Raw genomic sequence first — 15,404 nt, forward strand, 5'->3', positions numbered from 1 at the left:
GCTTATACTTTGAGGTCAATTTTAACCAACATTAGGATTGCAACCCCTGCTTTTTTTGAATTCCTGTTTGCTTGGTATGCCTTTCGGCAGCCTTTGATTCTCAGCCTATTTTTGTCTATAGTCTTGAGAGCTGTCTCCTCTAGGCAGCAGATTGATGGGTTGTGTTTTCTAAGTCTGTCTGCTAGCCTCAGTTTTTTAATGCCTGAATTCAGTCCATTGATATTCAGGGTTACTATCTCCATCTGTGGATTCTGTGATGTCATCTTATACCTTTTGTGTTGGGTGTTTTCCTACCTCCCTTTCTTAGCAGTGGTGTGTGTGTGTGTGTGTGTGTGTGTGTGTGTGTGTGTGTGTGTATTTCATTCTTGACTTTTTTCCACCCATAAGCCAATACTATCTTGGGGTCTGTTTTCTCTTTGTTGCCCTCTGGGTGGGTTGTTGTATGTGGCGGTCTCTTATTTATGCTTGGTGAGTGTTGTTCTTCTGCCCATACTGGGTCAGCAAGGATCTTTTGTAGGGTCTGGTTTCTTCTAACGTATTCTTTGAGTTTTTCATTGTCTGGGAAGACTCTTATTTCTACATCTAGCTTGATAGAAAATTTGGCGGGGTAAAGTATTCTTGGGTTGCATTATTTTCCTTCAATTTTTGGAATATGCTACTTCATGCTCTCCTCTTCTTCATAGTGTCTGTTGATAGGTCAGAGCATATTCTTATTTGGGAACCTTTATATGCTGCTCTCGGGATTTTCTCCTTTTCCTCAAATTGGGATAGTTTAAATATTACGTGCCTTGGTGACTTCTTCTTGCGATTCAGTGTAGCTGGTGTTCTTTCAACCTCCTGAATGGTTGCCTGGTTTTCATTCACTAAGCTGGGAAAGTTTTCCTCCAAGAATTTTCTCACCATTCTTGCTGATGATTTCTTTGTTGTGTCTTGTTTTGCTTCATGGCATCAGACATAGCTCTTAGGTTTTCTTCAGCTTCTCTGATGATCTTATTAGATTTTTGTTTGTGTTTGTGAAAGTCTGCTTGGCTGTCTTCTAGGTCACTGGTGCAGTTCCTCCAGTCAATTGGAAAAGTCTGTGAGTCTGCTACTGTTTTTGGTATCTCATCCCTAAGCTCTTGTATTTCCCTTTAGAGTGTGGACTTTATCTCATTTTATCCTTTTTCTGTATTGTTTTCCTCATATCCTCTATGACTCCAAGGAGCATTCTGAAATTTTCATTCTGTGGCAGCTCAATGTCTGCTTCTTCTATGTACATCATTAAGTTCAGGACATCTTCTGCCAGTACCTTTCCTTTTATTTCTCTTGTTTGTTTATTTTGATTGAGGTTATTGATGTTGATTGCTGTTTGCGTTGGATTGTGTTAGAGGAGCCAGGTGCCATTTTCCAGGGAGTCAAAGAGCACTGTCTCTCTCTGGGAGACTCATAAGAATGCTTCTTCAAACTGCCTGCAGCTAATTTCACTAAGGAATTGGCCTCCAACTTTATCCTTCTGTGACTTCACTCTTTCCCTAATCAACCAGTATTCTGTTATTTGGAGGGCAAATTAGATGGTCCTCTCATGGGACACTGTCTGGGTTCTTGTGGACGCATGAGTATGGTGTTGTACTGGATTATCTCACAAGAAGCCATCATGATGTGGCCCATAGCAGCTTGGAGAGCTACAGAGGGTGTGCAGGGGTGACTGCTGCAATGGGAGTGCCACAGAAGGCTGGTGGGTTGCCCGCTTTGGTGTAGACCACCGCAAAAGGTGAGCAGAATTGCCCTGGTCGGGTAGATCACTGTAGAGGTTGGGCAGAGGTTCCTGCAGCAACGTGGAACATTGGCAAGTGTTGGCCAAGCTTCCTTAGTCTGTGTGAGGTACTATGGCAGGCAGGAGGAAGTTCCCTCAGTCATGTGGGTTCACAGAGGATGGACAGGAGCTCCCCCAGCCAAGCAGGCAAGATTTCCCCCAAAGAAAGTGGTCAGATTTCCCCAGCCAAGTGTTAAGCACTGCAGAGGGCAGGCAGGCAGAATTTCCCCGGGAAGAAGTTGGGTGGAATATCCCCTGGTGGAGGATGGGTGGGCTTTCCCCAGCCTCAGGTTATGCTGCAGAGGGTGGAACATTCCCAGCTGGGTAGTAGGCAGGCATAAATGCCCTAGTCTAAGGGGTGCTGTCTGGAGGTTGGCAGTGGCTTGTGAGAGAAAAGGTAAGAGGTAAAAAAAAAAACCAACACTAAACCCATTGAGAATGTCGGGGGATAGAGAGAAGTGAGGGAAACAAAAGTAACAATATAGCTGAGTCCTGATCCCTGACCATGGGACTGGAGGGGTTTAATCCCTGCCCTGAGACAGCAGCAAGCTGTGGCTGTGTTGAGCTAAAGCCCCTGTGCCGGCTCCAAATGATCCCACTTTCAGCCAAGATAGTGGTGGGACTACGGTCAAACCCTAGCTGGCCTCCACTGTGGTAAGTCAAAAGCCCCACACCTCAAAACCTAGTGGATCTGTGCCTACTTATCTTTATGAAGCTCCCCCTGCAACCTGGCAGTGTGGAATTTCCTTCTTAGTAACTCTCCTACGCTGATTTCTGCTGAGTCCGTCAGGTGTGTGTGTGTTATTCAGTCACCATCCTCCTGGATGTCCTCATCTTCAATCTATGCATGCATACAGTGGCCATTTCAAATCTTGTCTGGAGTTCAGCGGCCTGGTGAAAATAAAAGGAATGAAGTGTTTTCTTAACTCTGGTGGTCTCATTTAAATGTTTGTCATCAGTATTCTAATAAGACAGGTATCTTGGGGGCAGAAACAGGAATCTCTCCCCCATATGCACTAATGGTGGGGGCAAAATCCACCAATGGCTCCATCTGCACTGGTTTCCAGGAGTACGGCCTGGTGTCTTGGGCATTAAGTTTTGGTAATAAAAATAACAGCACAACAATCATACTGAGAAGAGGTCAAGAAAAGGAAATAATTTTTTTAAATATTGTTCTGAACAACCAAACTTACCAACTAGAAAAGGATAGACACAGTCAATACTCTAATTACAACTTTGGCCTCTATAAGCTATTCCAAGACACCAAAGCTAAACTCACTGCCATCCAGTGACCCTATAACACAGGATAGAAGAACTGCTTCTGTGCGTTTCGAAGGTGGTAACTTTTTATGGGAATAGAAGCCCCATCTTTCTCCCAAGGAGTATCTAGTGGTTTTGAACTGCTGACCTTGTGGGCTCACAGCCCAGTGTGTAACCACTATGCCACTAGGGCTCTTTGAGAATATAAAGGACTTCAAAAATTTGGTAGGAACTTGCAATAAAAAGATAATGAAAAACTTTTATTATCACATTTTAAAACTCTACATCTTTACACACACACAAATACATACATAATATTGTTCCTTTCATATACTGGATAATCTGATGCATCAGTCGTCTCCATGGTGAGCGATTCAGATCCTCTAGAAACTTGCTACAAAAGATCTGACTTATTCTATTCTTTATTTTATTCTCTCAAATTTGTTTTGCCTTCCCCAACTAGGCTGCAAATTCCAGTATGTGCTGACCAGCAACTAGTCTACCTTTCTCACAGCCACAGATTCATTTCTCTCCCATAGCGACCCCAAAGGTCAGGATAGAACTGTCCGGTGGGTTTCTGAGATTGTAACTTTTAATTAGAGTATGAAGACTCATCTTTCTCCCACCTAGTGGCTCATGGTTTCGAATTCTAGACCTTGCAGTTAGCAGTCCAGCAAGGAACCACTATACTTCCAGCACTCCTCAGACTATCTTTAGGTTCCTGTTTTTAAAAAATTCCATCAAGTTAACTCTGACTCATGGCAACCCTCTCTATGTCAGAGTAGAACTGTGTGCCACAGAGGTTTCAGTGACCAAGTTTTCAGAAGCAGATTGCTAATCCTTTCTTCCAAGGCCCTTCTGGGTGGACTCAAACCATCAATCTTCCAGTTAGTAATAGAGTGTGTCCATTTGTATCACCCCACAACCCTTTCGATTTCCTTTGCAAGTTCTCAGCTGCTTTAGCCTTAAAACATATTACCTAATGCAGAATAAAGGGCAGGATCTCACAGTCAGATCAGTCCCATGGATAGAATCCCAGTAGGACTTAAGCCATAAAGGCAAATAAGACCAGGTCTCATTGCTCAGAAAACTTATAAATACTGGAGGCCACGGATAAGCTGCATGACAAGGTGATAAGTGTATGCTAGCATTGTGAACAAAGTGCTATGAGAACTCAAAGGCAGCAATGATTAATTATGCTGGCTATGGGGATTAAAGATCTGGGAATGTTTCCCAGAGAAAGTAAGAGTTGAGCAGAAACATACAGGATGAGCAGACTTTGATCATAAGGAAATGCAGTGGGCAGTGTGCTCAGTAAGACGCCCGATCACTGAGAAGTGATGATACCTGAAATGTTTGGCCCATAGCAGGCCATCTGGTATTGGGTTTTGTGATATAATGTGGAGGGTGACAAAAGAAAGATTGAAAAATTATGTTGGACAGATGATTGTTTTAGAAAATAAGTTTGTTGGACTATATACTATGATAAGGCTGAAGCACAGGAAGACTTTTAAAGCAGCAACTGTGTCAAAGGTTTAGTTAATATGAGTGGCAGCAAGATCATCTAGAAATGAGTCAGGGTAGTCACTTTGGGTGGTCTAGAGAGCAAGCCAAATGGAAGGAGACTTCTTCCAGAAGATTGGGATGCTCCCAAACCCAACATTTCAAGATGGTGACTCTTTTACCACCTCAACCAGAGAGGCTGCAATTGCCCCAATACCACAAGTATCCAGAGCTTGGAAGCTGGCTTTCTCGGTTAACCCCTAAGAAGAGCTAGCAGGATATCTGATTATACAAGATCATATTGCCTATGATCTGTTTGTACTCCACTGGTAAATTGTTCTCATACTTCCTCTCTGTGCAAAGAAAGGCGAGAAGAGGGTCTCCCCCTAGCACATAAACTTCCATATTCCAACAGCGCCCTCTCCTTGAATTAATGAGAGGCGGGGGCACCACAGCTCTGCCTCGTTTTCCTGCTTATACTTGCTTGCTAAGTTTCTTCCATATAGCCTGTTTCTAATTGTAAATGATATAATCCAAATCCCCGTAGGGAATGGTATCAGAGCTTGAATTGTAAACACCTGGTCTGCAGAAGGCCCTGGCTGGCAGTGGAAGCCTGAAAACCATGTGCAGGGTCCTCACATGAATTAAGCCTCCAGTGCAGTCTCTCGAATCATAGTTGAGGGTTGTGACCAGTCTTGTTATCAGACAGAGAGCATTGTAAAATTGATTCTTGCAAATGCAGTTAAGTTAAAATGCAATATCTTATCATTTGGTCTCCCTTTTGACCTACTTTAAAGTTCTTTAGTTAAAAAAAAAAAAAGGAAAGGGAAATACACATAGCTTAAGCCCTTGGTGAATCCCCTCTGATCATGGACCAGGGGTGTGAATAACTCTGTTATCATGCAGAGTGCATTGGAAAGTGGATTACTGAAGACATAATTAGGTTTAAAATTTAGCCCAGTATCAATTGTTCTCCTTTATGATCCATTTTCAATTTGTTCTGCTTCTAATATTTACTGCTTTATCTTTCTACTGAGCTATTTCTCCACTTTCCTGTTATTGTTGTTAAATTTTATTTGTTTGTTTTAAATGTTTTTTCTGTACATGAAATTTAGGATAGGTAAATCTATAGAAAGAGTAATTGGATTCATGGTTCCTTGAGGGTATGATGGGAGAAGTTGCAGGGGCAGCAGTATGGAATTGAGAGCCAATAATGATGGGCGCACGAATAAAGAAAATCTTCTCCAAGTGATTGTGGTGACAATTGTACAACTCTTCTTGATGTGAGTGTGACTGGATTATATGGTGTGTGAATTATATGCCAATACAACTCTTTACAAATAAATAAATATGTGTGTGTGTGTGTGTGTGTGTGTGTGTGTGTATATAGAGAGAGAGAGTTTAGTTCTAGGTCCAAACTATGTGGTGTGGTGGAATGTTTCCTAAGCCTGATACATTTTGACCCAGATGACTCATGAAGCACAACAACAACAATACACATACACACACACTACCCCAAAATGGGATATCCCAGAAACATAATAAACATTTCCTCAGTTGTTAATTATAACTCTTTATAAGTAATAGAAAATGGCTAAATGGCTTTAAAGGTGAGGAGGCATACAAATAGTTCATATATTCATGGTCAGTTGATCCCACTCATCTGTCAGCTTGTCATATTCTGGTGGCTTGTATGTTGCTTGGATGTTGGAAGCTAGGCCACCAGTAGTTCATATGCTAGCAGGTTTACCCAGGGTGCATAGAACTTCCAGACTACGAATAGTCTAGGAAGACGGAAGAGGTTGTTCACTTCTAAAAAATTAGCCACTGAAATCCTTATTAATAGCTGTGGAACTGTACATATATAAACATCTTTATATATAATGATAGGGACAGAGATCTCTGTACATATATTATATGTTAAATATTAAGGTAGCAGACAGCAGTACTTGGGCCTCTACTCAACACAAGAACATTTTGTTCTAATAACTTGCCACTCTGTGATGCTCACCTTCCTGACATGAGCACAGAAGACAAAATGGGTGCATAAGCAAACGTGGTGAGGAAAGCTGATAATACCTGGCTATTAAAAGATATAGCATCTGGGATTTTAAAGGCTGAAGATGAACAAATGGTCATGTAGCTGAGAAGTAACCAAGCACACATGGAAGATGTACACAAGCCTAAATGATGATGAGGTGTCGATGAGATCAGGTATCAGACATCAGAAGACCCAGAACAATCATACTGATGTGAATGGAGGGGGGGGGACGGAGTGGAGACCCAAAGCCCATCTGTAGACAATTGGACATCCCCTCACAGAAGGGTCGCAAAGAAGGGATGAGCCGGCCAGGGTGCAGTATAACACAGATGAAACATACAACATTCCTTTGGCTCTTTAATGCTTCTTCCACCCACACTTTCATGACCAGTTCTACCTTACAAATCCAGCTAGACCAGAGCATGTACACTGATACAGATAAGAGCTCTCAATACACGGAATCCAGGACAGATAAACCATTCAGGAACAGTAATTGGAGTAGTAATACCATGAGGGTAGGGGGAATGTTGGGGGAAGAAGGGAGAACTGATTACAATGATAGATGTATAACCACACCCCCCAGGGTGAACAACAGAAACATGGTGAAGGGAGACAGTGGTCTGTGTAAGATATGAAAATAATAATTTATAAATTATCAAGGGTTCATGAGGGGTGGGGTGGGGGAGGGAGGAATAAAATAAGGAGCTGATACCAAGGGCTCAAGTAGAAAGAAAATGTTTCATAAAGGATGATGGCAACATCTGTACAAATGTGCTTGACCCAATGGATGTATGGATTGTGATAAGAGCTGTAAGAACCCCCAATAAAATTATTTTTAAACAACTATATACACACAAATTATTGAAATAAATAAGGTTTAAAGGAATGTTTTTAATAGCTGTGGAACATCTCTGATACAATGCAGGAAGATGTGCCCCTTCAAGCTGGAAGGCATTCCTACGACTAGAAAATGGATGCCTTCTCAAAAGAGAGTCATCTTTAATAACGGGAATGGTGTGAAGCTTTCAGGACCTTAATTTGCTGATGGGGCATGACTCAAAAGGAGAAGAAACAGTGCAAACATCCATTATTAATCAGAACATGGAATGTAAGACTGTGGACCAGACCACTAATTGTTCATGTTCAAGTTCAGGTTGAAGCTGAAGAAAATTAAAACAAATCATGAGAGTCAAAATATGGCCATGAGTATATCCCACCTGAATTTAGCGACCATATCAAGAACAGATTTGACACATTGAGCACTAATGACTGAGGAAAACCAATGGCATTGAAGGAAGAAGTCCAATCGGCCCTAAAGGCATTCGTGAAAAACAAGGATCAAGAACTGACAAAATTCCACCTAATATATTTTCAAAAACTCATGCACTTGCTAGTCTATGACAAGAAATTTGGAAGACAGCAAACCTGTCTACTAACTGGAAGAGATTCTTATTTGTGCCCATTTCAATGAAAGATGACTCAAAAGAATGTGTAAATATATATTTTAAATAATATGGAAATTATTGAACAATTTTGCTGAAGATAATTTTAAAATTGTTGCAGCAGTACATCCACAGGAAGCTGCCGGAAATCCAAGACAGATTGAGAAGAAGATAGCATAAGAGATGTCATTGCTAATGTCAGATGAATCTTGGCTGTTAAGAAGAGAATATCAGAAAGATGTCTATTGTGTTTTATTGGCTATGCAAAGGGATTCACCTGTATGGATCATAACAAACTATGGATAATATTGTGAAGAATGGGAATTCCAGAATACTTAATTGTGGTTGTATGGTATCTGTTCAAACATGATGAGAGGATACTACATGGTTTAAAATCAGGAAAGGTGTGTGTGTCAGGGTTGTATCCTTTCACAATATTTATTTCAATTTGCATGCTGAGCTGTTTGTACTATATGAAGAAAATCATGGGATCAAGATTAGAGGAAGGCTCGTGAGTAACCTGTGATGCGTAGATGGCACAACCTTGCTTGATATAATCAAGGAAAACTTGAAGCACTTGCTGATGAAGATCAAAAAGTACAACCTTGAATATGGATTACAATTCAATGTAAAGAAAACAAAATTCCTCCTAACTTGACTAATAGACAACATTGTGATGAAGAAAAGATTAAAGTTGTTAAAGATTTCACTTAACTTGGATCTACAGTCAGCATTCATGGAAGCAGCAGTCAAGAAATTACACAATGTAGGGCACTGGGCAAATCTGCTGCACAAGACTTCTTTAAAGTGTTAAAGATCAAAGGTGTCACTTTGAAGACTACGGTGAACCTGACCCACGCCATGGTATTTTCAATTTCCTCATATGCACGTGAAAGCTTAACAATGCATAAGAAAGATCACAGGAGACTTGATGCATTCGAATTATAGTATTGATGAAGAACCTTGAAGGTACCATGGACTGTCAAAAGAAAAACTTATCTGCCTTGAAGGAAGAATAATCAGAATGGTTCTAAGAGGCTAGGATAGACGTGACTTTATCTCACGTATTTTGGACATGTTACTAGAAATGGACATGTCCTTGGAAATGGACATCATGCCTAATAGTCAGTGAAAAAGAGGACAGCCATCAAGATGGATTGACACAGTCACAGTAACAGTGGGCTCAAACATAATAATCATGACACAACCTTCCTTGCTGAAAGTGAGGAGGACTGGAAGTACTTGCTGATGAAGACAAAATGTTGCAGCCCTTGGTATGAATGATACTCAATGTAAAGAACACCAAAATTCTCACAACTGGACCCATACGTAACACCAAGATACATGGAGAAAAGTTTGAAGTTGTCAAGAATTTTGTCTTGCTTGGATCCACACCAATGCTCTTGGAAGCAGCGATTAAGAAACTGAAGGACCCGATGCACTAAGGTATTTCCGATTGCCTCCATTGCATCTGAAAGTTGGACACGGAATAAGGAAAACTGAAGAAAAATCAATGCGTTTGAACTAAATGGGTCTGGCATAGAACAAGCAAATCTATCTTGGAAGAAGTACAACCAAAATCCTCCTTAGAGACAAGAATGGCAAGACTTGGTATCACATCCTTGAAACATGTTCCCAGGAGAGACTAATTCTTGGTAAAGTGGAGGGGCAGCAGAAAGGAGGAAGCCCCTTGACAAGTTGCATTGACCACAGTGGACTCAAACATAAGCTTATGATGAAGACTGTGCAGGACGAGGAAGTGTTACAATCTGCTCTGTTTAGGGTCACTATGAACCAGAACCACCTTGATGTCATCTCACAATAACAAGATTAGAAAGTGCCTTGACAGCACCCAACCTCAATGACAAGCACATGAAAAGTGTTCACTATAGGACCAGGGAAATGCTCATCAAAACCACAATGATAAACTGCTACTTTATATCCGTTACCCTCCCACTGTCATCAAGTTCATCCTGCCTCCTGGGGCAGAGTGGAACTGCTCCATCCGGTTTCAGAGACTGTAAATCTTTACAAAAGGAGACAGTCTCATCTTTCTCCTGTAGAGGACCTGGTGCCTTTGAATTGCCAACCTTAAATTAGCAGTCAATGTTTAACCCACTGCACCACCAGGGCTAGTGATATTCATCAGGATATCAATTTTTAAAAACAAGCAAAGAAAGCCAGACAATTCACAGACATTGGTAAGGACTATAGAAAAGCCAGGATCCTAACACACTGCTGGGGAAATGTGAAATGGTACTGCTTCTGTACAAAACGATCTGGTAGTTCATCAGAAAACTAAGCAGAATTACATTAGGACCCAGTTAATTCTGCTCCCGGGAATATTATTCAGTCATAAAACGAAATCAAGTACTCTTAGATACTACAACATGGATAAACCTTGAAAATATTATGCTAAGGAAATGTCAGAAACAAATGGTCACATGTTGTGTGATTGCAAGTACACCTCCAGAACCGGCAAATCCATAGAGACAGAAGGTAGATCAGTGGTAGCCAGGGGATAAAACGAGGAGGAAATTGGTACCAACTGCTACTAGGTTCAAAGTGTCTTTGGGAGTGATGAAACTTGTAGAATTAGATAGCAATAATGATTGTACAACGTTGTGAATTTACGAAAAGTCACTCAAATTTATACTTCTAACATGATTCATTTTATGTCAATTAAAATGCTAAAACTTTTAAAAGCTGAAAATATTTATTGCTTCAAATAACTGTTGAGCTGGACAATGGATGATTAATGTCTCGATGTTTCTATCTCTCTTCTCCGTCTTCTTCGGTGTCAGTTTCACTCTAAGACTGACTTCCTTTAGAGTTGTAGGAAGTTGTAGGAAGACTGCCAATCAAATCCTGTCTCTGCCATTCGCCTCCAATGAAAAAGAGTCTTTCCACACCAGCATTTTAAGCAAGCCTCTTGAAACTCATCTTAGGTGATACATTCAAATAAACTTTCCAGTATCTACTCATTTATTTGAAAATATTTAACGAGCACCTACTACATACCAATCACTAGTGTAGGTCCTGGAATATTGGAATAGCATTGAATAACTGGTTGATTTAAGCCAATTGGTATTCACTTCCAGAGCCGGAGTTGTGGTAATTTTCACATGAGCTATATAAATGTAGGAACAGATATTTCAATAAAGACTTCTGATCTTCCAGGAATAGTCTTGGTACTCCATGAAGCAGTAGCATCTGCATTAACTAGATGCTATTGGAAATGCAGAATTTCGAATTAGGGGGTTTACATGCCCCCCAAAGATATATAAGCCTAGGTTAGCTATAAAGAGCTCTCTCCCCTTGCTCTCCCTTCTCTCATGACCCCTTCCTCACCCCCTTCCTTGCTCCCCTGTTCCTTTTGTCCTCTTTCCCCTCCCCCTCTCTCCTGCTTTCTGGTCTCCCATCTCCACGAGGACCACCTAGCGGGGCTGAGAAAACGCTCTTCTTCAACTTGCCTTTAAACACTTCTGCCCCATCCCTCCTTGCCCCGCCCCTTGCCCACTCCACGCTGGCAACTGGCTGGAGGAGGGCGCTCTTGCAGCCAATCAACACTCAACAGACCTTCCTTCCGCGCTCTTTTTAAAGGCCTACTACGAACCAATGAACAGTTAGGACACCTAACCAGAGAACCCAGAGGCGGAGTAAGAAAAAGAAGGGAACCCTGATTGGGTCTTGAAGATGCTACGCCCCACCTCCCAGAAGGATGTGCCAATGAGCTGAGGGAAGCCTTAGATCATTGCTAAGAAGTGAGTTTGACTCATCTGATAAAGAACCTATTGAAGATGAACAACCTCCAATACAGATGCCATGGCTCCACCTGTCACGAGTGAATTGTTCTGTTCCAGGTTGTAAATTTAAAGATGTAAGAAGAAATATCCAAAAAGATACAGAAAGGAGCTATCAAAATACAGAGCCCCAAACCTGGGAGCTCTACCAGCAGTGTAGGATTATCACGCATCATCATCCAATCCCAGATGGCGGGACTCCTGACATAGCCCAATGCTGTGACATAATGGTACGCTTTTATGGAGGACTGTGGGGATCTTATCTTGTAGCTGCTTGTCTCCTTCCATACCTGTCTGACACAGCAAGCCATAGACAGCCTGAGAGACCTCAGAGGGTCGGAGGCCATACAGACCATAAAGCAATATAATTATCTTCATGAGTTCTGGGACCTACTAGCTACCCATCTATCATCAAGAGAGTCACTATCAAGATCTGTAGCTAGATAAAGAATTGCTTAAAGTATGCATCTGACCATGTGTGAAACTGAAGAGATCACTAATGAAATTTGTATGGGAACTAAACCACTAGTTATCCACCTAAATATCAAATGTATGCAAATATTCCTAAAGATTATATTGATCAAAAATGCAGAATTTCAGGAGATACCCCAATTCTGCTATATCAGAATTTCATCTTAAAAAGATCAATAAATGATCCATATGAACATTATAGTTTGAGAAGTATGCTCTGCAGGACAAATAAAGACATTATTATAATTGATGCTGGAGAGAAAGGAAATTGGAGGACAAACTAAATGGTCTTTATAGCAGACACACGCTGGAATGATTAATATCCTTTATGTCAAGGATAATTGAACCAAGGTGAGATGGTTACACCTGCCAACCTAGGTTAATTAATATTTCCTGGAATTCGGAACATGAACAGTTAAGAAATAGACTGAGAAGATTGTTGGAGCAGTTGATTCAACTTTATCAGTACCATTATCTACTCATAGCCTGGGATCCTTTGCCTTGAGAAAAAGGTCAAAGTTGATCCATCTTACAATAAAGGGTTGCCTTTTTCTTCAGCCTCCATATTTGAACCCCAACACAAGACATGCACACTGAAATTGATTTATAGTTGACATAAGCACAACAAGATCATTTTACAATATTTTATAAACTCTACATATTCTGAAAATACTCATGGTTTTCAGAACAAATGTTCCAATTTTGATTTACTTTCTGAATATAAACTAATAGATCTTTCTAAAAGACCAACCCATGTGTCCTCTTTAATCTGGCCATTTATTGTTAATTTTTTTTCTCAAACGCAGCTGCCTTTTATAAATATATCAGCCAAATTATTGAACTGTTGTCATTTCTTCTTTTACATGCAAAATATTTTCAATCAAATGTTGGCTGATAGCTAGACTGTTTGGAAATTAACAATCCTAATAGATGAGAACAACAATATAGGCATTTAAGGCTTAATTACTCCTTCAGGCTTATTGTGAGAAAATGAAGGCTTACTTTATTAGTCTGATTCTGCATTCCTTGGAGGATTTCATCTTATTCTACAACACTCTCATTCTCTCCTTCAGGAGAAAAAAAAATCAACAAACCAAAACACTGAGGAGGTCAAATCTTACAAGGAACAAAGATGACATCATACAAGGGCATGAGTCACTGTGCATCACATTAGGAACTGAGTCAGGACAAAACTGACTCATGTCTTTCTGGGCTAAGAACCAATTCTAGTTATATCATGCTGGAAAATGACTCACTTTACTACCTGGATTAGCTTCCCTCAACAGCAAATCACTGCAAATTGGAGCCGGTCTTATGAAACCTAAGTGGCCAGACTCCTCTGCTGGAACAACCAGAAGCGAGGATTTCTGTGTATGAAGCTAACTGGTTGCTTTGGCACAAGAACGAACATGCCCAGCCTTGTCAAGAATATGTCATACTGATCTGAACTACCTGTATCTGAAAATAAGGTTGCTTATAATCTCTGTGATCTCCACACAGCAAACACTTTTTTGTTAGTCTACTAGTTGATTGGGAGGCCTGATAGCAGAGTGGTTATGAGTTGGGCTACTCACTGAAAGATCAGCAGTTTGAAACCACCAGCTGCTCTGATGGAGAAAGGCAAGTCTTTCTTTGCCTGTACAGAGTTACAGTCTCAGGAACCTACAAGGGCAGTTCTGCTCAGTCCTAAATCACGTCACTATGAGTCAGAAGCGATGTGATGGCAGTGAGTTGAGTGATTAGTTGATTGTAGACTATCATTATAACTCAGATAAGTTACAAAGCTGATGGTAGGTAAAAACCTGGGAAAGCAAGTTCAGAACATCAAAATACAGCCAGTAGTGCCCTTTTCTACAGTAGTTATTTCTGAAAATTAACTAAGTTACAACAGAGAGACACCCTAAAGACATAGTGCAGCTCTTTCTCGCCTCCATCTTCGCCGCAGCCGGAGCAGGCGCTACCTTTCAGCCGCCATTATGCAGCTCTTCGTCCGAGCCCAGGGGCTACACACACTCGAGGTGACCGGCCAGGAGAAGGTCGCGCAGATCAAGGCCCATGTTGCGTCGCTGGAGGGCATCGCCCCCGAAGACCAGGTGGTGCTTCTGGGAGGCTCGCCTCTGGAGGATGGGGCGATCCTGAACCAGTGTGGGCTGGAGGCCCTGGCTACTCTAGAAGTAACTGGCCGCGTGCTTGGAGGCAAAGTCCATGGTTCCCTGGCTTGTGCTGGGAAAGTGAGAGGCCAGACTCCCAAGGTGGCTAAACAGGAGAAGAAGAAGAAGACTGGCCGGGCCAAGCGGCGGATGCAGTACAACCGGCGTTTTGTCAATGTTGTACCCACCTTTGGCAAGAAGGGGCCGAATGCCAACTCCTAAAGCCTTTGAAACCCTGGCTTGCTAATAATAAAGCCGTGTTGCCCCAGGCAAAAAAAAAAAAAGACATAGTGCAGTTAAAACTGCAAAGGAAGACAAGGGAAATTAGAGCGCTAAAGTCATGCAATAATTCTCACCGAATTTTATGTACGTGCTTGTAAAGAACTATAAGTATGACGAACACCTAAAAGTCTAAAATGGATTCATTTTTAATGTATTGCCATCATAGTAACAGAAGTCCCTAACTGATTAATCAAGCCAAAAACATGCGAAGATTTCACATACATATTCAGAAGTACTGACAACGCTGGGTCCACTGTGACACATGGCAACACCTGGCTAGGACAGAATACCAGCTGCCCTCTTTAAAGGGCATCTTGGAAGTTCTTTCCAGTCATCTCAAGGTCGCCATAGTCCACACTGTTACCTTTTGTGACATATCAGGCTCACTTCACATCACTTTTTTGATCTTGAGTCTGCACTGAGATTGTACCCTTGATGAGTAGATGCTTACCTTTTTCTTACCATTCACATTGCAGCTTGCCCAATCAGGTTATCAATTTTTCAGTGACTTCTTTCTTCAATAAACGTGCATTACAACATCTGATTTGTAGAAGACAGTATTAAGATTCTACAGGTGTATACCAAAGTATAAGCCATCCTTACCCTCAAATTGCTTGTGATAAAATTGAACCAAGCCAAGCCAAACTCACTGCCAGCTCC

The 15,404-nt window shown here is 41.3% G+C and overlaps 2 pseudogenes; both read left to right on the top strand.

The window, feature by feature from the left end:
• LOC142428610 (cyclin-dependent kinase inhibitor 3 pseudogene) overlaps positions 1 to 12,288 on the top strand; it is a 39,376-nt pseudogene extending 27,088 nt beyond the window's left edge.
• Positions 12,289 to 14,234: 1,946 nt separating this feature from the next.
• On the top strand, positions 14,235 to 14,713 carry LOC142428981 (ubiquitin-like FUBI-ribosomal protein eS30 fusion protein pseudogene; annotated as a pseudogene).
• Positions 14,714 to 15,404: the final 691 nt, after the last annotated feature.

This window comes from Tenrec ecaudatus, chromosome 16, assembly GCF_050624435.1.
Source record: "Tenrec ecaudatus isolate mTenEca1 chromosome 16, mTenEca1.hap1, whole genome shotgun sequence".
Taxonomy (NCBI): domain Eukaryota; kingdom Metazoa; phylum Chordata; class Mammalia; order Afrosoricida; family Tenrecidae; genus Tenrec; species Tenrec ecaudatus.